Raw genomic sequence first — 23346 nt, forward strand, 5'->3', positions numbered from 1 at the left:
GAGGAAGAAGAAGAGGAAGAGGAAGAGTACAGTGAAATAGAAGAAGAAGAGAAAGGCAAGATAAAGGTTGTACTTTCTCTTATTAAAGGATACATGGAGTCATTTAAAGAATGGCAAACACAGGACTTTAATGATTTAAGAAAAAGAATAAACAACACAGAAGAGAAAATGAATAAAATAGATATGACCTTAACAGAAATGGGAAAGAAAATGGACAAGATGGAAGAGCGGGCAGTAGCAGCAGAAATGGAGGTAGAAGACTTAAAAAAGAAATTGGAGGAATCTAATAAAAAAGCGATAGAGACACAAGAACTGTTAGCTCAAAAAATAGATATAATGGAAAATTATAACAGAAGAAATAACATAAAGATAGTGGGCCTTAAGGAAGATGAAGAAGGCAAGAATATGAGGGAGTTTATAAAAGATTGGATCCCTAAGACCCTAGAATGTCCAGAACTACAGCAAGAAATGGAAATAGAAAGGGCACATAGAGCATTGGCCTCTAAACCACAACCACAACAAAAACCAAGATCTATTTTAGTAAAATTCCTAAGATATACTACAAGAGAAAAGGTACTGGAAAAGATAATGGAAAAAGTAAGAGAGGGCAACAAACCACTGGAGTATAAAGGGCAAAAAATCTTCATTTATCCAGATATAAGTTTTGAACTCCTAAAGAAGAGAAAGGAGTTCAATACAGCAAAGGCGATTTTATAGAAGAAAGGGTATAAATTTATACTAAAGCATCCAGCGGTATTGAAAATATTTATTCCAGGACAACAAAACAGACTATTCTCGGACCCAGAAGAAGCATGAAAACTTGCAGAACAATTACAAAAATAGACTGAGGGATGAAGACGGGTAATGAGAGTAAAAATGATCATGATTGATATGTATGTGGGTAAAGAGGTATAAGAGTGAATAGATACAATGTGCATACGTGAATGTATCTGTACTTAGAGGAAAATATAGATAGTATAGACAAGAATTAATAAGGGAAGGTAATGGAATAGAGAGAATAAGGAGGGAATTAAAAGAGTGACCTTTGTGACATATGAAAAGTGAAATCTTTTCTGGGGGGGGCTGGGTGGGGGGAAATAGCGGTCACTGCAAAATCAGTTGACGCTTGCGAGTGGATTCGCAAATCCAAATGGAGAGGGGAGATGTGGTTGTCCGACAAGGGATAAAGGACAACTCAGGAGGTGAAGGGGAGATTGGGGATAAAGAAGATATAAATAGGAGAATAAGGAAAATGTTGGATGTTGTAGGAATGTTGTCTTATAAAGAGTTGAAAATAAGAAAACAGAAATGGAGAAGGAGGAAAGGTAATGATGGAAAAACGGAAAGAGAAGATAAACAAAGTATAAAATGGCTACGCTGAACTATATGACTTTAAATATTAATGGAATATATAACCAAATTAAAAGGAAGAAACTACTAAATTTACTGAAAAAGGAAAAAATTGATATAGCATTTGTCCAAGAAACACACTTAACTGAATTGGAGCACAAGAAATTAAAGAGAGATTGGGTAGGACATGTAACAGCAGCATCGTATAATTCAAAAGCAAGAGGAGTGGCTATATTAATTAGTAAAAATGTGCCATTTAAAATAGAAGAGGAAATAATAGATCCAGCAGGGAGATATGTTATGATAAAATGTCAGATATATTCGGAGTTTTGGAATCTACTTAATGTATATTCACCTAACGAAGAAGATCAAAAGTTTATGCAAGATATCTTTTTGAAGGTAGCTAATACGCAAGGGAACATACTAATAGGAGGGGATTTCAACCTGAATTTGGATCCAAATATGGATAAAACGGGGAAAAAAATTAACAGAAAGAACAAAGTAACCAAATTTATAATTAAATCAATGCAACAAATGAAACTTTTGGATATATGGAGGAAACAAAACCCAAAAGAAAAGGAATACTCATACTACTCGGCTAGACATAAAACATACTCAAGAATAGACCTATTTTTGTTATCAGCTAGTATGCAGGATAGAGTAAGAAAAACAGAATATAAAGCGAGAATACTATCGGACCATTCACCCTTAATATTGACAGTAAAGCTAGAGGACATCCCTCCAAGAATGTATAGATGGAGATTAAACCCCATGCTACTTAAAAGACAGGATTTTAGAGAATTTATTGAAAAACAATTAAAAATGTATTTTGAAGTAAATACGGAATCAGTGGAAGAGAAGTTTATACTATGGGATGCAATGAAAGCATTCATTAGAGGGCAAATAATAAGTTATGTAACCAAGATGAAGAAGGACTATAATCAGGAAACAGAGCAGTTGGAAAGGGAAATAGTAAACATAGAAAAAAAATTAGCAATGAAGGAAGATACAACTAAAAGAAGAGAATTGGCGGATAAAAAAATAAAATATGAAACATTACAAACATATAAGGTAGAGAAGAATATAATGAAGACAAAACAGAAATATTATGAACTAGGTGAAAAAACGCACAAAATCCTAGCATGGCAGCTTAAGACAGAACAAGCTAAGAAAATGGTATTGGCATTAAGGAAAAAAGACAAACAAATTACATATAATCCAAAAGAAATTAAGGAAAACTTTAGAGAATTCTATGAACAATTATACCCAACTGAAAACGAAGGGAAAGAAGGGAAAATAGATGAATTTTTGACTAAAATTGAACTACCAAAACTACAAATAGAGGAACAAAATAAATTAAAAGAACCATTTGGAACAGTAGAAATACAAGAGATAATAAAAAAATTACCAAATAATAAGACACCAGGAGAGGATGGATTTCCAATAGAATTCTACAAAACATTTAAAGACTTATTAATTCCGCCCCTCCTGGATGTAATCAACCAGATTAATGAAACACAAAGCTTACCAGATTCATGTAAAACAGCAATAATTACAGTAATACTAAAACAAGGGAAAGATCCACTCTCACCAGCATCATATAGACCAATATCTTTGCTAAACACAGATTATAAGATAATAGCTAAACTATTAGCAAACAGATTAGCAGAACAAGTACCGAAAATGGTAAATTTAGACCAAACTGGATTTATCAAAAAAAGACGCACAACAGACAATATTTGTAAATTTATTAACTTAATTCATGCAGTAGAAGGAAATAAAGCACCTACAGTAGCAGTTGCTTTAGACGCAGAGAAGGCCTTCGACAGAGTAGAATGGAATTATTTGTTCAAAGTATTGCAAAAATTCAGTTTACCAGAGAAGTATATTAATTGGATTAAAGCATTATATAAGGGACCGTTAGCGAAAGTGATAGTAAATGGACATGTATCAAAGCAATTTAACTTAAGCAGGTCAACGCGGCAGGGATGCCCACTATCACTTTTATTGTTTGCGCTAGCTATAGAACCACTAGCAGAATTGATAAGAATAGATAATAATATAAAAGGAATAAAAATAAAAGACAGGGAATATAAAATCAGTCTATTTGCGGATGATGTTATAGTGTACTTAACAGAACCAGAACTATCAATAAAAGAATTATATAAGAAATTGAAGGAATATGGAGAAGTGTCGGGTTACAAGATAAACGTAAATAAAAGTGAAGCAATGCATATGAATAATGCGGATTTCTCAAAATTTAAGAAGGAATCTCCATTCAGATGGCAAATGCAGGCAATAAGATACCTAGGTGTACAAATAAACAAAAATCTAGGCCAATTATATAAACTCAATTATAATCCACTAATGAAAAAATTACAGGACGATTTAGAGCATTGGAAAGATCTACCACTAACACTGATAGGAAGGATAAACTGTATTAAAATGAACATTTTTCCAAGGATATTATACTTATTTCAGGCATTGCCAATACAACTGACAGAAAAATTCTTCAAAGAGTTAAAGAAAAAATAAGGAAATTTTTATGGAGAGGGGGGAAACCGAGGATAGCACTAGATAAATTAACAGAATGGTATAAACAAGGAGGCTTACAATTGCCAAACTTTAAAAATTATTATAGAGCCGCACAATTAAGATACCTATCAGATTTTTATCAAACAAGGGAAAAACCAGACTGGACGAGATTAGAATGAGATAAAATAGGGGAAAAGGTACCTGAACACATATTATATAAATGGGATGAAAAATTGGTACAACATAGAACTTCTCCAGTATTACATCATCTCCTCAATATTTGGAAGAAGATTCATGTAGAAAGAAATAAAACAAATTATCAATTACCAAAACTAATATTGACGCAAAATAAGCTACTCCCTTTTACAATAGATAACCTTTCCTTTAGAGAATGGGGAAAAAAAAGGGATTAAAAGAATAGAAAATTGTTTTTCAGGAAGTAGATTCTTATCCTTTGAACAAATGAGAGATAAGTACAATATGGAGATACAGCGCTGGCATATTACCAACTGAGATCCTACTTGAAGGATAAATTAGGAAGCAATTTGAGTTTACCAGAGGGAAGTAACCTTGAATATGTGATTACAGATACAATGTTAACCAAAAGATTTATAACAAATATGTATATTAAACTGCAAGAAAAGGAGAATGAGGAAACAAATGGTAAAACTAAACAAAAATGGGAACAAGATTTAAATATAAAGATAAAAAAGGAAACATGGGAGAAATGATCTTCTGGAACGATGAGAAATACAATAAATACGAGGCTACGTATGATACAATATAATTGGTTACACAGACTATACATTACACCGCAAAAGTTAAATAAATGGGACCCAACAGTATCTGATAGATGTTTTCGATGTAAAAAAGAAATGGGAACAACAATTCATGCAATCTGGACATGTGAGAGAGTAGAAAAATTTTGGGATGATCTCAATCAGATATTAAATAAAATAACAGAAAACAATATACCAAAGAATCCAGAGATCTTTCTCCTAAGTAACATAAAAAACAAAGAATTTGGAATTGATTTGGAGGATGCACAAAAAAGATTTGTTAAGATAGCCCTAGCCGTAGTAAAAAAATGTATTATGTCAACCTGGAAATTGGAAGATAATTTGAAAACACAACAATGGTATATAGAAATGAATAAATGTATTCCATTAGAAAAAATAACATATAGTTTAAGAAATAATATTGAAATATTCGAACAAATATGGGAGCCTTACATTAAATACAATAGCGAAAACCTACCGGGGACAAACATTACCTAAGTTGATGGAAGGAGAAGGAAAGAAAAGAATGGACTCAGTAGAATTTCTGGTGTATTTTTGTTGAATGACAACATTGTCTGACTGGTTTAATGCAACCTAGATTGTATACCTAAAATGGATGGGGGGGGGGGTGGGGGGGTGGCTTGGGAGGGGGGAAGAAAAAGTCACTGTATATGTGTGAAAAAGAAAAAGTGTATATCATGGCTAATGTGATTTATGGTGTGAAAAATAAAAAAAATTTAAAAAAAGGTCAGGTTTTATTCTTTTTCTTACCCTGCCTTCCACAAAGATCAGTTTTTATTCAGCTCCAAGTGCTTTACTCCAATAAAATGTCCTCCAGCCTTCTTTTTCCCACCTCTCTTCCCATGTCACCTGACATCACACCGCTTCAGTCTGTTTTGCTAAATTTCTCTGGTTCCAACATTTGATTTTACAAAGTCCTGGCTCCTGTTACTCAAATGGATCTGGGGTTTGCAGCACTGCAATGTATCAAATACTGTTCCCTTAAAGATCACATTGTCCTGACATTCATTGTGATCCATTTTAATTCAATTAAGGACTTGTCTGCTATACTTGGCGTTTCCAAACTAACATCTTCACAAAATAAATGAACGGAAGTCCGCCAGTCACCCCACTGAAACTGGTCTCGTTCTTTTTTAGTGTCATAGTGTTGTCAAATGTGCTGTGGTGTGGGTATGCCTGTTACCAAGTCCATGCCTATGTTAACTTCAAATATTATCAACCTATTTGTTAGTGTCACCCTAAAGATGAACAATTATCTTTTGGTTAGCCAACATTCCACAAATCTAAGCAGCACACAACAGGCTGCTGCAAACACCCATGTGAAAATGACCTGAAATTGGTGCAAATATCAAAAATTCAAGTTATGAACTGAAAATAGATTTTTTATATTCTATTTTCATGAGCTTCCAGTTATGGGAATTTTGTTTATAGTGAACAAGATTGGTACTGAATAAGCAAAATTTGACTGCAAGATAAAGGTAAATTCATAATGATTAACAATACCCATCACAATTTTCTCCAAATTAGATTCCGTCTAGTCTGTCATAAAAATTTTGAATACTGATTCAAATTATTCACTAACATGTAACAAGATACAGTGAGAAAAGTTTGTTTTTCATGCTATCCAGTTGGGTTGCAGTACACAAAAAACTGGAGAAACTCACCTGGTCACACTGCATCCATCCCTATCTCCTTTCCTCCTGCTTCCCAGCCTCCTTCTTCTTTCTTTTACAGGAAGTATCTTTCTCATCTTTCTGTCCTCTTCCCCTCCACTTCTCAGCTTTTTTTTCCTCTTCTGCCACCTGTATTCATCTCTTACATGTTAGCCTGTTCCTCCTGCTTCCCCTCTCCTCTACCTTTTTATTCTTTTTATTCAGGTGTCTAACTGATTCTCAGCACTCCTGAATAAGGGCTCAGGCCCAAAAAATGAACTTTTATTTCTGATGGATGCTGTGTGATTTGATGGGTTTCTCCAGCACTTTTGTGTAATGCACTAGACTCCAGCAGCTGCAGATTTCCTTGTTGATCACTCTTTATGGATTAGCAAGATGAAGTTATTCACAAAAACAATTTCAAGGACATTACTGACCAAACAAATTTAATTCTCTGTCATAATTCTCAGTTCTGCGCATTAACTGTGTACATATTTAGCAGACTTAAAGATCCTATATGAATAGGGAATAAAGAAAAAAAAAAATATTGCAGTATCTCTCCAACTTACAACCTATGCGACATGCAATCAATCATCCATACATATGACCAAAAAAATAATGGCTGAGTGAGTTGCCATTTGGTAAGTGCACCAAAGAAGATGACTAGCAAGATGAAAACCCATCCTTTGCTGATAGTACTGGCAAGAAGCCGAGGAAGACGCTCAATTTGTAATTGAAAAAGACTTTATTTACGACTTCTATATGTCATGCCAACATACTTCCGACTTGCGTCCTTTTTGAGATACGACCAGTTGATCAGAACAGAATTCGGGTGTATGTCGGGGAATAGCTGTATGCAATTTAATTGTCCTAATTTTCACTTTAATTTCAGCCAAACCTATGACAGTCAAATGGAGAATCATGGAAGCATGAACCAAATGGACATTGAAGCAAGGATGCAATCTAACTGTTTAACTTTAATGAAACAAGACGATCATTTCGGGGAGTAGGAAGGGAGATAGAGAGAAAGAACTGTTTTACATTGATATGGATCAAAAATTACATCTGGTAGATGTAACTCTCTCTCAAATTGTCCAAAGTTGAAACAGGTGTGGAAGCATTTAGAACACTGACATACGGATATAGCAAGTGCTACAAGAAAATGGAAATTTGAAAAAGGGGGAAACAGAATTAACTTTAATTAGAAAGCTTTAATTAGAAATTTCTGATGAAATTAAGGTAAAGTATTTTAAAAGACAAGAGTTAAAAAAACAAAGTGAGACAGCAGACAAGAATGTAATGAAACACCTTGACAAAAGGTTAAGGCCCAAAACCTTTGCTTCCTGCGTGACCTGCTGAGTTTTTCTAGCATTTTTGTGTATTAACTCTTTGCACTCTGGCCATTTTTAACCTTTCCTAATGCAGGTATACCCCGCTTTACAAAAGTAAATCATTACTATGAAACTTTTTGTAAACCAAATGGCATAAACCAAATGGTGTAACAGCAAAGTTCCTTTCACTACTATTAAAGACTATTTTCTTTTTTTTTTATTTTTCACACCATAAATCACATTAGCCATGATATACACTATTTCTTTTTCACACATATACAGTGACTTTTTCTCCCACCCACTTTCCTCCCAAACCACCCCCCCACCCCCCCCTCTCATCCATTTTAGGTATACAATCTAGGTTGCATTAAGCCAGTCAAACAGTGTTGTCATTCAACAAAATTACACCAGAAATTCTACTGAGTCCATTCTTTTCTTTCCTTCTCCTTCCATCAACTTAGGTAATGTTTGTCCCCAGTAGGTTTTCGCTATTGTATTTAATGTAAGGCTCCTATACTTGTTCAAATATTTCAATGTTATTTCTTAACCAATATGTTATTTTTTCGAATGGAATACATTTATTCATTTAAATTTGGTAGTTTCTTCCTTTTAATTTGGTTATGTATTCCATTTATATTTAAAGACATATAGTTCAGCGTAGCCCTTTTATATTTTGTTTATCTTCTCTTTCCGTTTTTCCATCATTACCTTTCCTCCTTTTCCATTTCTGTTTTCTTATTTTCAACTCTTTATAAGACAACATTCCTACAACATCCAACATTTTCCTTATTCTCCTATTTCTATCTTATTTATCCCCAATCTCCCCTTCACCTCCTGAGTTGTCCTTTATCCCTTGTCGGACAACCACATCTCCCCTCTCCATTTGGATTTGCGAATCCACTCGCAAGCGTCAACTGATTTTGCAGTGACCGCTATTTCCCCCCACCCCGCCTCCCCCAGAAAAGATTTCACTTTTCATATGTCACAAAGGTCACTCTTTTAATTCCCTCCTTATTCTCTCTATTCCATTACCTTCCCTTATTAATTCTTGTCTATACTATCTATATTTTCCTCTAAGTACAGATACATTCACGTATGCACATTGTCTCTATTCACTCTTATACCTCTTTACCCGCATACATATCAATCGTGATCATTTTTACTCTCATTACCCGTCTTCATCCCTCAGTCTATTTTTGTCTTTACCCACATACATATCAATCGTGATTATTTTAACTCTCATTACCCGTCTTCCTCCCTCAGTCTATTTTTGTAATTGTTCTGCAAATTTTCGTGCTTCTTCTGGATCCGAGAATAGTCTGTTTTGTTGTCCTGGAATAAATATTTTCAATACCGCTGGATGCTTTAGTATAAATTTATACCCTTTCTTCCATAAAATCGCCTTTGCTGTATTGAACTCTTTTCTCTTCTTTAGGAGTTCAAAACTTATATCTGGATAAATGAAGATTTTTTGCCCTTTATACTCCAGTGGTTTGTTGCCCTCTCTTACTTTTTCCATTGTCTTCTCCAGTACCTTTTCTCTTGTAGTATATCTTAGGAATTTTACTACAATAGATCTTGGTTTTTGTTGTGGTTGTGGTTTAGAGGCCAATACTCTATGTGCCCTTTCTATTTCCAATTCTTGCTGTAGTTCTGGACATCCTAGGGTCTTAGGGATCCACTCTTTTATAAACTCCCTCATATTCTTGCCTTCTTCATCTTCCTTAAGGCCCACTATCTTTATGTTATTTCTTCTGTTATGGTTTTCCATTGTATCTATTTTTTGAGCTAGTAGTTCTTGTGTCTCTTTAGTTTTTTTATTAGATTTCTCCAATTTCTTTTTTAAGTCTTCTACCTCCATTTCTGCTGCTACTGCCCGCTCTTCCATCTTGTCCATTTTTTTTCCCATTTCTGTTAAGGTCATCTCCATTTTATTTATTTTCTCTTCTGTGTTGTTTATTCTTTTTCTTAAATCCTTAAATTCCTGTGTTTGCCATTCTTTAAATGACTCCATGTATCCTTTAATAAGAGCAAGTATATCCTTTACCTTGCCTTTCTTTTCTTCTTCTATTTCACCATACTCTTCCTCTTCTTCTTCCTCTGGGTTGATCATCTGTTGTTTCTTTGTTGCCCTTTCCTCCTCTTCTTTCTTGTTTCTATTGTCTTCTGTGGTCTCTTCTTGCTGCAGGTGTTCTGCAGCTGTCGTTGCCGGCTGTGGAGATCGACTCCCCAGCTGGTTCCCCCTCCCGTCGGTGTGTTTTTTTCATTCGCATGCGCGGTTGCGCACGCGCGAAGTATCTCGCATGCGCGGTTGCGCACGCGCGAAGTATCTCGCATGCGCGGTTGCGCACGCGCGAAATATCTCGCATGCGCGGTTGCGCACTTTTACTCAGCTCTGCGAGCCATTTTTGTAGTCCATTATTTACCGACCTGAGGGAGCGGGTTTCTCTCTCCGCAGCAGGCCTCTTCGGACAGGTAAGGCCTTCACCTTTTTCCTCCTTTGTCTTCTCTTCCTCTCTTCTTACCGTTGCTTTCGATTTTTCTTTTTTTGTCGCCATCTTCTTTCCACCTTTATACTCACTTTTCTGTAACTTTTATTTCTGTGCCTTTGTGTTTTCTCTTGTTTTTCCCGACTTTTCTGGAGAGGGCTGGAGTTCACCGTCCGGCCACTACTCCATCACGTGACTCCTCTAAAGACTATTTTCTTAAAAGCAAAAAATTTCTTTAATATAGCGAACACAGGTTTCTTTGTAAAAAGCAAATTTGCATAAAGTGAGTAGTCATAAAGCAGGTATACATGTATATACCCCAGAATGGGTCCAAGGGTAAACTACTGTGCAAACCAGCTGGTGGTTGGGTATAAAACCAGACTTGGAAAACAGGGACATAAAGTATACACACTTGTTGGTAGTCCCTGAAAACAGGGACATGGAGCCCAAAGGGTTAAACTACAATATAGCATCTGCAGACTTTTGTTTGAACAAAATTTAATGAAAATCTTGAATCATTGAGAATAAAACAATGCTTGGTTAGGTTCACATTGGGTAACGAAATAAGGCAAAACATCCCAAGTAATCCATAAACAGAATAGAATAGTGCAAAAATAGAATTATGGGCATAATGATTTAACAGTTATATAATGAAAGTTGAATCTGGCAAAAAAAAAATCGAGTACATACTGTCCCAAGTTAATGAACAAGTTCCATTTTTTTGGAAAAAAACAAGTCCATGTCAATTTTGTTTCAGTTGATAAATAATCAAAAACACTCAAAATCTTAACATTTGAATTGATTAATATTAAGATAGAGTGTTCACAAGTCAGGTGCTCATAACATGGGGACAGCTTGTAGTGCCATTGAATGAGGTGTATAGGTATCTCCAGTAATTCACCACTTGTGGGAACCTGTTTTGAAAAGTAGAAGCAGTTCAATGATGTTGTCATGCAGACTGCAACAATATACTCGGAATGAAAACCGGAGTGCATCAAGATTGGTTTGATGAAAACCACGAGACTATTTCAGCAGTCCTTATAGCCAAGAATAAGGCCTAAACAGACTGCCAAAATGACCCATCATCTGTCTCAAAGAAAGACAAGTTTAAACATCTGCTGTCCAAAGTATTGGCAGAACTGTGAGAAATGAGGGACAAGTAGTGGCAGAGAAAAGCTAAGGAGGTGGAATGCTATGCAGACATGCAGCCACCAGAGAGTTTTTCAGCACCATAAAGCCAGTTGATGGTCCTTCTAAATCAGGATGCTCCCCCTTGTTGTCATCAGAGCCTGATCAAAGACCAGGAAAGACTGAAAAACCGCAGGGCTGAATATTTTTCCAACCTACTCAATAGGCCATCCTCAGTTGATCCTGATGTTTTAGAGCAGATCCCTCAGTAGCCAGTCCTGGATGAACTAGACCTGTGGCCCTCTACTGATGAGATCAATAAAGCAAACTCGCAGATGAATTCAAATAAAGCAACAGGGCAGGATGGTATGCCTGCTGAGATCTACAAAGCTCTAAGCCCAAACACACTACAGGCGTTCCAAGACATCCTGGAAGACATCTGGATCACAGAGGAGATACCTGACAACTTTCACGATGCCCTCATTGTGGCTCTCTACAAAATAAGGGAAGCAAATCAAACTGCGGTAACTACAGGGGGATCTCACTGGTGTCTATCATAGACAAGATTTTCACCCACATCCCCCTAAACAAACGTCACTGTTTCAGAAAGGAATCTCCCAGAGGTGTACTGTGACTTTTGACCAGAACAGAGTACAGTGGACATGATATTTGCCATGAGACAAGTTCAGGAGAAGTGCATCGAGCAGAATAACCCTTTAGTCTGTCTTCATTGACCTGACAAAGGCATTTTACACTGTAAACAGGGAGGCTCTCTGGATCATTCTGAGTCGTTACAGATGCCCAAGGAAATTCATAAAAATGATTCAGCTACTCCATGACAAAATGACAGGACATTTCTAATGGGGTGAAGCAGGACTGTGTACTAGCCCTAGTCTTGTTCAATCTGTTCTTCACTTGCACGTTGTCACATGTCCAAGGTCTGGAGGAGGGAGTGTACATCAGATACCAAATGGACAGCTTTCTCTTTGACCTTTGCCACTTGAACACATGAACAAAGTGCCTCTCCACAGTCATTCAAGAAATCCTATTTACTGATCACTGTGCGCTCTTGGCGCACAAAGATAGTGATCTATAGTTAATGCTGAACAAATTCTCAGATGCTGCTATGTTCTTTGACCTGACCATCAACCCGAACAAGACTGAAGTACTCCATCAGTCCATGCCAAACATCAACACCATAGAACCAAAAATCACTGTTGACGACACCCAGCTGACAAATGTAAACAGCTTGGGGAGCATTATCTCGAGTGATGGGTCTTTGGACAAAGAAATTGACTCCAGGATCAGCAAGGCCAGCCAGGCTCTGGGAAGGCTGCGTAGCAGAGTGCTCAATCAATACCATGACTGCAACTCCACAAAGATGTAGAGCTACAGAGCTGTGGTCATCCCTTCTCTCCTATTTGGTATTTGAATGTGAGACCTGGACTCCGTACCAACGTCACATCAAACAACAGGAGAAATTCCACATGTGCAAGACCATTGGCAAAACCATGTCTCCAACCTGAAGGTCTTGGGTCATGGAAAGTCCACCAGCATTGAGTCCTTGATCAACAGAGCCCAGACGCAGTGGGTGGATGAATGGATGACCTCCGTATGCCTCGCCAGCTTTTCTATAGTGAACTGAAGACTGGAAGGAGACCTTGAGGTTGTCCACGCAATCATTATAAAGACGCTGAAAAGAAACCCGATGCTACTGTGGCATCTAACCAAGAGAACTAGAAACTGTGGCTGCTGACAGGTACCACTGGAGAGCCTTGTGCGATGAAGCCCACACCAATTTCGAAGACAGGCATTGCCGAAAACTGGTGGAAGGCCATGAATGACATCATAGAGCAGCAGCCACAGTTATTACAACAACAGATTTCCAGTGCCCCCATTGCACTAGACTTTGCGCTTCCAGTCTGGGACTGCAAAGTCACTGTCATGTTCACAGAAGAACTGCACAACAACATGTCTTCTTCGAGCTGAAGGATGACCAATAATATAGGTATCTCCAACAGATTAATTATGGAAGATACTGTAGCAAATTATGTCAATTATTTATATACATCACTAATGTTGGAGTGACAAAACACTAGGGCACTGAAATTATCTAAAATTAAATTACCAAATAATTGCCCTGATTCATTCACATGAAATTAGCAGCTATAAATTTAGTGGTCTTAAATAATATTGAGAATAATAATGAGAAATGGAGAAGAGTTGATGGACTGGAAAAATTACAGGCAAATAGGGGAAATGGGACCAAATGATGGTATAGTCCCCGATTTGCCAAATAGCACCGAATATCAGAAAGAATGAGAAAGAGGAGAATAAAAACATAATGAAATTATATGAAATATAAATAATTTTCTGTGTAGAGTACATACAAAAAGTTCTAGGTACTTACTTATGCATCTCAAATCACAAATATTTGTGAAGCAAATTTAGTGGAATTTAAATAAGCCTCATTAACCTGTAGTAAGATTGTCAAAATTTAATTTATTTTCATGTATATAAAGTACACAAAAAACATTTTCCTTTGTTTGCCCTGAAAAGGCAGTAGGGATCATATTTAAACTTGAATTATATCACTCCACTGTCATCAAAATTACACAGAATAATCCTAGTTTATTTTGTTCAGTCATAATTATACCTGGAGTCCAGGTATAATTTTGGGATGCACATTCTGCTCCCACCAAGGCCAGTAAACCCTTTTTAACATGTGGTATCCATAATTGCCCTCAGTATTCTGGGCATGACTCCCCCCCTCTGTATCTTACTGTGAAAATTTAACGAGCAATGTGCATGGATTTCCAGTGCAACAAACACTTAACCATTTAGTAGGCGGCAGCATGGTTGGCATAGCAGTGAGCGCAACGCCTTCACAGCGCCAATGATCGGGACTTGGGTTTGAATCCGCTCTGTAAGGAGCTGCATCTAAATTTTTTTAAATAAATAAATAAAAATTAGAAAGAAATCTATACTTTCTCAGGCTAAAGGAAATAAACTCCCATTTAACAGCTTTGTCTATTTATGCAGTCTTAATAATTTAGTTTTTCTCTTATACTGCTAACATGTTTCATTTTCAGTTTGCTTCAATATGGGGTTCTACTCCAAAGAGTGTGAAGTTTTTAAATCTCACACTAATTCTTAAGAGAACCCAAGCTACATTGTGCTAATCCAAAAACATGCCCATCATTTCTATTGAGAACCCTGCTGGGGGCACCGATTTAATAATTTGGCTTTCCCAATAGCAACATCCTGGCCTGTTGATGAATTTTAAACGTTACCTTTTCTCCTCCTGCTTATCTATAGTCCTCAGCATTCTTCCCCTGCATGACCTCTGGTCAAAAGGGCCAGTTTCATTATTCTTCCATACAAAATTTTCAAACACTGCCGAGTTTCTGAGAAAAATGATCAAATATTAATTCCAATGTAGAATTTACTTCTTGATCAGCATGGAGCCATATTTAGGATATTATGGGAAGCAAGAGGAAACTACTGGAGTCTTGGCAGAGATTTTTTAAAAATCTCTTATTGACGTACTGATAGAGGAGGACAGCTAATGTTCTGCTTTGGGACAGCAGGAATTAGTCAGGAAACTGCAGGCTGGTGAACCTTGTGTCATCAGTGGAGATGTTATTAAAGAGATTCTGAGGGAAAGAACATTTGCATTTGAAAAGACGAGACTAGATCAGCGAAGGTCAATATGGTTTTGTGTGTGAGGTTTGACTGAGGTTTTTTTGAAGAAGTGATCAAGAAAACTGTAGAGGGCAGAATGGTGATAATGTCTACATGGACTTTAGCAAGGCCTTTTGACAAGAGCCCCACAGCAGGCTGGCCTACAAGAATAAAACACAAGATCCAGTTAGCTAATTAGATACAATATTGGCTTGGTGGCCAGTCAGGTGATCATGGAGAGTTGTACGATTGGAGGTCTATCATAAGTGATCAGTGCTCAGTCCTCTGTTACATCACAGATTTGGAGGAGCATGTAGCTGGTATGATTAGTCTGTTTGCAAATTACACTGAAATTATACTATGGTGGACAGCAATGGCAATTTTAGAGTCTTTTTTTTTGCTTTTGGAGATAGTTTTTAGCTACCTTAAGGTACATAGTTGCCTTAAAATGGGAGAGAAGATATATAGAGTGGTAAAGAAGGCACGTGGCATGCTTGCCTTCATTGTTCAAAAAGGGTATAAGATTTAGGATGCCACCTTACAGTTCTACATATTAGTTAGCTCATCGGTGGAATATTTTGTGTAGTTTTCGTAACACCAGGTAGGGCATAATTGAGCTAAAAAATGATGCAGAAAAGATTCACAAGATAGGAGGGCTCGACTTAAAAGGAGAGATTGGACAGTTAAGGTCTATCTTCCCTGAAGGAAAGGAATAAGAGCTAACACAAAAGAAACATAAAGATTCAGATTTATTGTCAGAGTACATACACGACATCACATACAACCCTGAGATTCTTTTTTCTGCAGGCGAGGCAGAATTACCACTTATTGGTAGTGCATCTTTCCCAAGATGCACAAGCAGTAATGTCTCTTGAGTCATCTTTTCTTCCTTTCTTGTCACAAAACTCACTTTTCTTATCTTTACTCTATTTACCCAGTCTCTTTCCACTTGAAACTCTGATGCCTCTGTAAATGTTTCCAATTCACATCGCCACCAAATTTTCTCAGTCTTTCTGCTGCTCTTATCACACACTAAGATGGACCAAAGGCTCTGCACCCTATCAATTTTGATGGTTGAAACAATTTTCACATGGAACAAGTAAAAACACAAAACGCTGGAGAAGCTCAGTGTCCTTTATATAGCAAAGGCAAAGATACATAGCCAACATTTCGGGCTTGAGCCTTTCAAAGCATGAGAAAATGCCGGCAAGCGTCTGAACAAAAGGGTAGGAGGGGAGGAAAGGGAGTTGGCAAGACAGGAGATGAGAGGTGGAGAAAGGAGGAGGGGACAGCAGCAATGAGAGGGAGGGGGATGGTAGAGCTGTGTGGGTGAAAGAACTGGAAGGACAGAAAGGGGGAGGGGAAATAAAAGCCAAGCAGGTTTAATGAAAAGCAGTAAAGTCAATGTTTGTGCCATGTGGCTGGAGAGTGCCCAGCCAGAAAATAAGGTGTTGTTCCTCCAATCTGTGAGTGGTTAAGGTGGACAGTACGAAAGGCCATGGACAGACATGTAAGAGTGGGAGAGTGACCCAGAATTGAAATGGTTGGCCACTGGGAGGTCGCTGTGGTTGGCAATGGAGCAGAGGTGCAGGGTGAAACAATCTCCTAGTCTGCGATCTGTCTCTCCGAGGTAGCGAATGCCACAAAGGGTTCACCATATGCAGTAGACAAGTCCTCTGGATGCACAAGTGAAATGTAGCTTCACGTTGAAGGACTTTTTGGGGCCCCAGACCATGGTGAGAGAGGAGATGTGGGGTCAAGTGTGGCACAACACAAAATGCTGGAGAAGCTCAGTAGGTCAAACAGTGTCCTTTTATGTAGCAAAGGCAAAGATACATAACCGATGTTTCAGGCTTGAGAACAACCAAGATATCTTCAGAATTTTGTGATTTACTTCACATGGAACAATATATTTAACTCTATTCATTTTCTCCAATGAAAATATATAGCAAGACACACAAGCGAGCCCAGCTATACTATCTTCCCCATTCACCTTGTAAGGTAAAACATCATGAGATGGGAATGTGTAGGGAGTTACCCTGTACAGGGCAGTAACAAGAAGGGGAGGTGTCCTTGTACTCCTGTTAGGTAAAACATCATGAGATGGGAATGTACAGGGCTGTAACAAGATGTAAATGCATCCTTGTACTTACAAGATAAGAGAGACATTGATGGATTGAGAGGCAGGAAGCTAGCAGGGAAAGGATAGCAACAGTTTTAGTCATTGGACAAGTAATGATATGATGATGTTCTAAGCACGTATCCAAGGGTATAAAAAATCACCATTTTGCTGATAACGGCAGAATGCATTCTCCGACTAACTTTGTTAGTCGCAAGTGTTACAATCCGGTAATAAAGAACAAAGAACCCTGATTTCGACTCAGCCTGGTGTTTGTCTCACTCATTCATGAACAAAGCAGACCTAACAACCTTCACTTCCAATTTACCCATTGCTCTCACTTTACATTACCCATCTCCAACACATACCTTTCCTTTCTTGAATTCTCTATCTTAAGATGTAGATTGGCAGTCAATATTAATTACAGCCCTCTGAGTCCGTCCAAGCCCTACTGTGGCAGGGCATCATTACACCCACTGCCTTCAACAGTCCCATTTGGCCCATCTGCAAAAAGAAATGGGATGATGACAGTGGACTATAGACACCTCAACAACTGTGCCCCCCCCCCCCCCCACCTTGCTGCCACCGTGCCCAACATAGTTATCCTAGTGGAGGATTTTGTAGGGTGCCTAGATAAGCCTTGGTATGCAGTGGTGGACTTAGCCCATGCCTTCTTTGCAATTCCTCTCCATCCTGTTTCCCCAAGAGAAATTAGCATTTACCTGGGACTGGAGAGAATATACCTCAAGGCTATATTCATAGCCCCTCTGCAAGGCACGTCAGACACCATTGTTTCAAAGGCTAATCTCCTCCCTCAGGGAACATGGCTACTGTTAATATTGATAAGGTGCAGGGCTCCAACCAGAATATCCTGTTCCTTGAAATACAATGGCACTCAGGCCTTCTTGATACTTCCAAGACTGACACGAATAAAATTTAGAATTTTGCCGACCCCTCAAATAACAGGCACTCAGAGCATTGTGGGCCTCCTAGGTTATTGGAGGCAGCATATACCCCATCATACCATGCTCCTTAGACTACTCTATAGGGTCTCCTGTCACATTCTTATGGGACCTGAACAACAGGCTGCTTTTGAAATAGCAAAGCTAGCTGTTGAACAGGCACTGCCACTTGCTCCTCACCAGGCAAGTGTTCCTTTTGAATTACAGGTCTCAGCCAGTGAGACAGTCAATGAAAGGACCATGTGGCAGAAGATCCAAGGGTACAGAGTCCCACTCAGTTTCTGGACAATATCTCTGCCTAAGCCGCCGCCTGCTACAGGCCTTTTGAGTGTCAGCTGCTTGCAGGCTATCTGGTGCTCCCCGCCACTGAACATCAAACAGGCACCAACCCCGTTGTTCTTCACCCCCACCTACCCATAACGCAATGGTTCAAGTCTTCCGATTCCACTCACAAAGAGGGCCGTGCCCAGTGGTCCTCTACAGTAAAATGGAAGTGGTATATCACCGACTGAGCTGAACTCGGTCCGGAAAGGGTCAGCCACCTCTATGAGCAGGTCACGTCCTTCCCATAGTCCCATGACCCAGCCCCACAAATCTGAAATCCAACCAATACTTCCACTCCCTTGACCTCAAACAAAAATTGCCCAACTGGTTCACAGTCAGCTCCAGCCAATGAAAAGGAGGGAAGAAGCAACATTGGAAAGCGGTGGCACTTCATCCCACCTTTCTGAAAATGTAACCAAATAGGGAGCAGATGGGTCCAGTTAACTTACCAAGCTGGCAGCAGTAATGCTCAAGCTATGGGACACCACTGGGCTGGTCCACATTTATACTGACTCAATGGTATGGCAGTGTATGTAGATGGTGCAGTGGCATGAAATGGAGTGGGAAATTCATGGACATTCCCTCTAGGGACAGGAACTGGCATTTCTTTTGGGACAAGACAATCCACAGAAAAATGTCAGCGCACCACGTGGATGCCCATACCCACAAAAATATTGAGGAGGCTATACCCAACGCTGCTGTGGACTAGGTTGCCCAAATATGCTGTGCCATTGCTTTCCCAGATGAAACCGACCTCTGAGTTAGTTGTGTGGGCACACTGCAAAAGTGGACATCTAAGGGCTAATGGCACACAGCATTGGGCAGAGAAATTCAAGGTCACCCTGACATTGGATCAACTCAGGACCACTGTTGCTAACTGCCGTGTCAGCAGGTGAAGCCACAGGGTTGGTCAACAGTGCCGCCGGGTCACATACGCTGTGGCACAGGAGTGGATCACGTATGGCAAATTGATTATATCAGACTGCTCCCACATCAAAATAAAAAAAAACAAGATGCCCTGATGATGGTGGACACATACTCCAGTGCCCTAGTAGCAGTGCCCTATGAGAAGGCTGGCCAGAATAACACCAAAGATTGCAGTATCTCTCTTCCATCTATGGGGGTCCCTTGGGAGGAACAATTCGATCCGGGGCTAAAGCTAAGAACTGGGGTAATGAGGCAGGGATCTCATGGCTATTCTTTCCACTTACCTTATAACCCACATTTTTTTTTCACTTCACCTGGCAGCTCATTCCTTACTCGCATGACTCTCAGTGTGAAGAGGTTCCCCCAAATGTTCCCCTTAAACTTTTCCCCATTAACCCAACACCCATGTCCTCTGGTTTGTATCTCACCTACCCTCAGTGGAAAAAGACCTACTCTATCTATACTGCTCATAATTTTGTATACCTCTATCAAATCTCCCCTCATTCTTCTATGCTCCAAGGAATAAAGTCCTAATCTGTTTAACCTTTCTCTGTAACTCAGTACTTGCAGTCCCGGCAACATCCAACTAAATTTTATCTACGCTCTTTCAATATCCCACAGGCATAGATCTATTTGAGAGAATGAACAGCCTTCTTCAGAAAACATATGCACACCAACACCCTCCCGCACACTTCAGGGTTGATTGAGCATGTTGCAACAGGCCATTGACCAGATGAATACACAGTCCACTGGCAAAGGGAGGGGGCCCCGTTCTGTCCCATCATCTGGCACACTTCCCACCTCCTAACCTGGAAGACATTGAACCCCCCCGAGACTGAGAACTCGGGGAGAATACAGATACGACAGGCACAAACAAGGTCCAGAAGGGAGAAGTTGTTATGCGCAGTCCCAGGGATACCAGTTGGGTCGCGATTCTGGGTCAAACTAACCCGTCTTATCTGCATACCTGACAGCTGACCCAACAAGAATGAGTCTGCTCCTCAACCCCTCCACCCCCAACAGGACAATGCCTTTACTCCAGTCATCTCTGCTGTTCAATGCAACGATCGGCATTGGGACATCAACCAACACCTTCCTCAGGGTTGCTTATAAATTTCCCAGCTCCACAAATTGACTGGACCGCTGGATTTGTGTGTGAACCCCCTGCACACACCAATGAAGCTCTGCAACTTATGCTGATCCCGCTGGATGACTTTGAGATGAACTGTTTGCAGACTTTTCATTCCTGTGGAGTTTGGCATATCTGTTTGGGGGTGGGGGGGCCGGGGGGCAAATGGCAGTCCCCTACCACTCCCCTCACCTCTACATAACATCTCTTCCAGCATTCCTGATGGGGTGGGTGCTTCAGGAACTGGTATTTCCCTTCTTGCAATTTGCCCTCCACCCCTGAGTTCTGACTCTCAGAGTCATTCCACAGCCAGTGAGCAGACCTAAGGAATGCTGGTGCAGGCTCCCAAATGAGCACGGTTCCAACTTTTCAGTCTGTGACAGTTTACGTTATATTTTATATTCTATATAGAAATGTTTTAAAGGAGATAAATTGTGACATTTTCTTTATAGTGTAGGTCACATACAAACACTTCAAAACAGACCTCATTTAAAATGCCAGAGCTCTGCTCAAGCCAGACAGTTCAGGCTCCGGGTGCCTTTGCACAAACTTTGAAGAATGCCTATAATGACTTCACGAGTAGATGTCAATGGGACATGCTGTGGAGTAATGGATTATTGTTTTGGAAAGCAACAGATGATGAATTGAGAGAGAGAGAGAGAGAGAGAGAGAGAGAGACGGTGGGGGGGGAAGAGAGAATTCAGTTTCAGTTCTACAGTTCAGCAGCAGGGACTGGAACAGGACAAGCTGGCAAGCTTGTGGAAAAACCCCATTTTGAAGACAGGTTGAGAGTTCTTAGTTCAGCCTGGTCAAAGCCCTTGTGGTCCATACAAGAGGAGAGGACTGGCTGCCTAATATTTCACTTGAAATAAGGGAAACAAAAAGGAACTGCAGTGACCTGAAAGAAAGAGGTTGTCATCTGGAAAACCCTGATGGGGCAAGGTTTTTCGGCAAGACACTGAAGTGGCTGTTCAGAAGAAATCAGTTGTGGGTGACAACTGACAAGAACCTTCCTGAGCAGTAACCATTTACCTTTCAAGCCCTAAAGTCTGGTGAAATTAATAAACATTAAATTCTGTGCACAGTATAAGACTTGCCTGATACCAGTGAACTTGGAGTGAGAAGTGAGATTGGACTGTGAATCAAAGAACTTTTCTGAACTTACACATGCATGCGCTTAGAATTAGAAGGGGGTTAAGTTAGGTTAAGTTAATAGTAATAAGATAAAGTTTGATCCTGTTTTCATGGTTAAAGATAACTAAAAGCAACTTTTGTTTAAGTAGCAATTTGTCTTGGTGAATTTTTCTCACTGTTGGGTTTTGGGGTCTTCTGGACTCATAACAAGTTGCAGTGACTGTGAGTGAGACTGGTATCCAGATGCCCAGGACCACTGCTGATGTGCCGCTAAGCTGGGGACTCCCTGAACATTGAATGGAACCCTCTGGATTTGAGGCCACCATACCAACCCATGGTTCCCTGGGAGTTGGTACAGTTGCTGTTTTCCAGTGTTCGTGGTGCCCTACAACCTTGGGAGCACCTGGCATACAGCAGCCACCAGAGGGCCATTACAGAGGTGGAGAGGTTTTGGATGATATCCTTTCCCAGGTATGTCATGACCCAATTGTCCCATAAAGTTATCAAGATGAACAGTGTGCTGGAGACGCTGGCCAACAAAACGGCAGTGGCACTGCAACATACCGAAGATGCCCTAACTAAACGGCGACAGAGCTGATGGCTGTCAGGATGGTCGCCCTGCAGAATCAAATAGCCCTGGATTACCTGCTGATGGTAGTACCTGTGCAGTGATTGGTAAAGAGTGCTGCACATTTACCCCTGGTGAGTTAAAGTACATCTCCCACTTGGCTGCTAACATTCAGGACTCGATGGGTAAAATTCAAAAATCCAGGGCCAGTTCCTCCAGTATGACATCAATTGAGTAAACTAGTGGTCGTTTGGGTATCTGGGGGGGTGGTGGGCAACTATCATCCACTGGGAGTTAGATTCTCATTGTGCTTGCTAGATTATCTAGAGCATGTCTGCCTATATATTAACATAGTTTTAAGCTTAGAAATAGTTGTAGCCATGATTTATTGGTCTGTTAAGGGCAAGACTTCTATTGCACTATGTGGGTTTTCCTTCACTGTATTCCACGTAATGATTGGTGAATGGTGTGACTTCCAAGGTGTGGATTGTATCGTGGAGGGCCGTAGCGCTGCCTCCTACCTGGTCGGAAGGCACACCATCTGCCTCACCTATCAGCGCACAATTGACATTGGCCCCTGAAAGAACCTTTATATTTGGTCTTAGACCATTGGCCTTTGTAATCGACAACCTTGCTGGCACCGAGCCATTTGTACCTGTAAATTACCTGGGCAAGACAGTCCAGCCCGCCTGTACTTGGCCTTGGATCATTGGCTGTTGAGATTGATTAGTTCTTTGCTGGCACTGAGCCATTTCTCTGTAAATTACCTGGGCTGGACCCTCCAGCACTATAAAGGTCACCAAGTGTGCTTGGCTCTTTCTCTCTTTGAGGGACCACCCTGCTTCACTCCAGACAGAGTACCGTGGAATGTTGCTGGAGAAATCATTGGTGAGGTGTGCACTGTTAAAGGGTTTTGAGCATTTTAGTTAGTGTACCTACTAATACAGAGCCGTGCCTGCAGTAAGTCAAGGGGTGGTGGGTATCATATTGTTTTTTCTCCTTGATTGTATGTACCTAGTTCGTTATGTGTGTGTATTTTATTCCTGGTGCAATTTTCCCACACTCTTCTATAAATTGTGCACGTGTGTTTTATTCTATTCCTGTTACCATTTACCCACTCTCATCTTTTATAAATAAAATGATTTACAACTAGACTGTGTTCAGAGCCCTTGCTCTGAGACCCATCAAATCTGTTTTCTCACTCATAACAGCAG

At 39.8% G+C, this 23346-nt stretch overlaps 1 protein-coding gene across 4 annotated transcripts in view; it reads right to left on the bottom strand.

Annotated features, from left to right (window-relative positions):
- The window catches only part of stag1a (STAG1 cohesin complex component a), a 243211-nt gene that overhangs the window by 105002 nt on the left and 114863 nt on the right, over positions 1 to 23346 (bottom strand). The window lies entirely within an intron of this gene.

Source organism: Narcine bancroftii, chromosome 9 (assembly GCF_036971445.1).
Source record: "Narcine bancroftii isolate sNarBan1 chromosome 9, sNarBan1.hap1, whole genome shotgun sequence".
NCBI classification, from domain to species: domain Eukaryota; kingdom Metazoa; phylum Chordata; class Chondrichthyes; order Torpediniformes; family Narcinidae; genus Narcine; species Narcine bancroftii.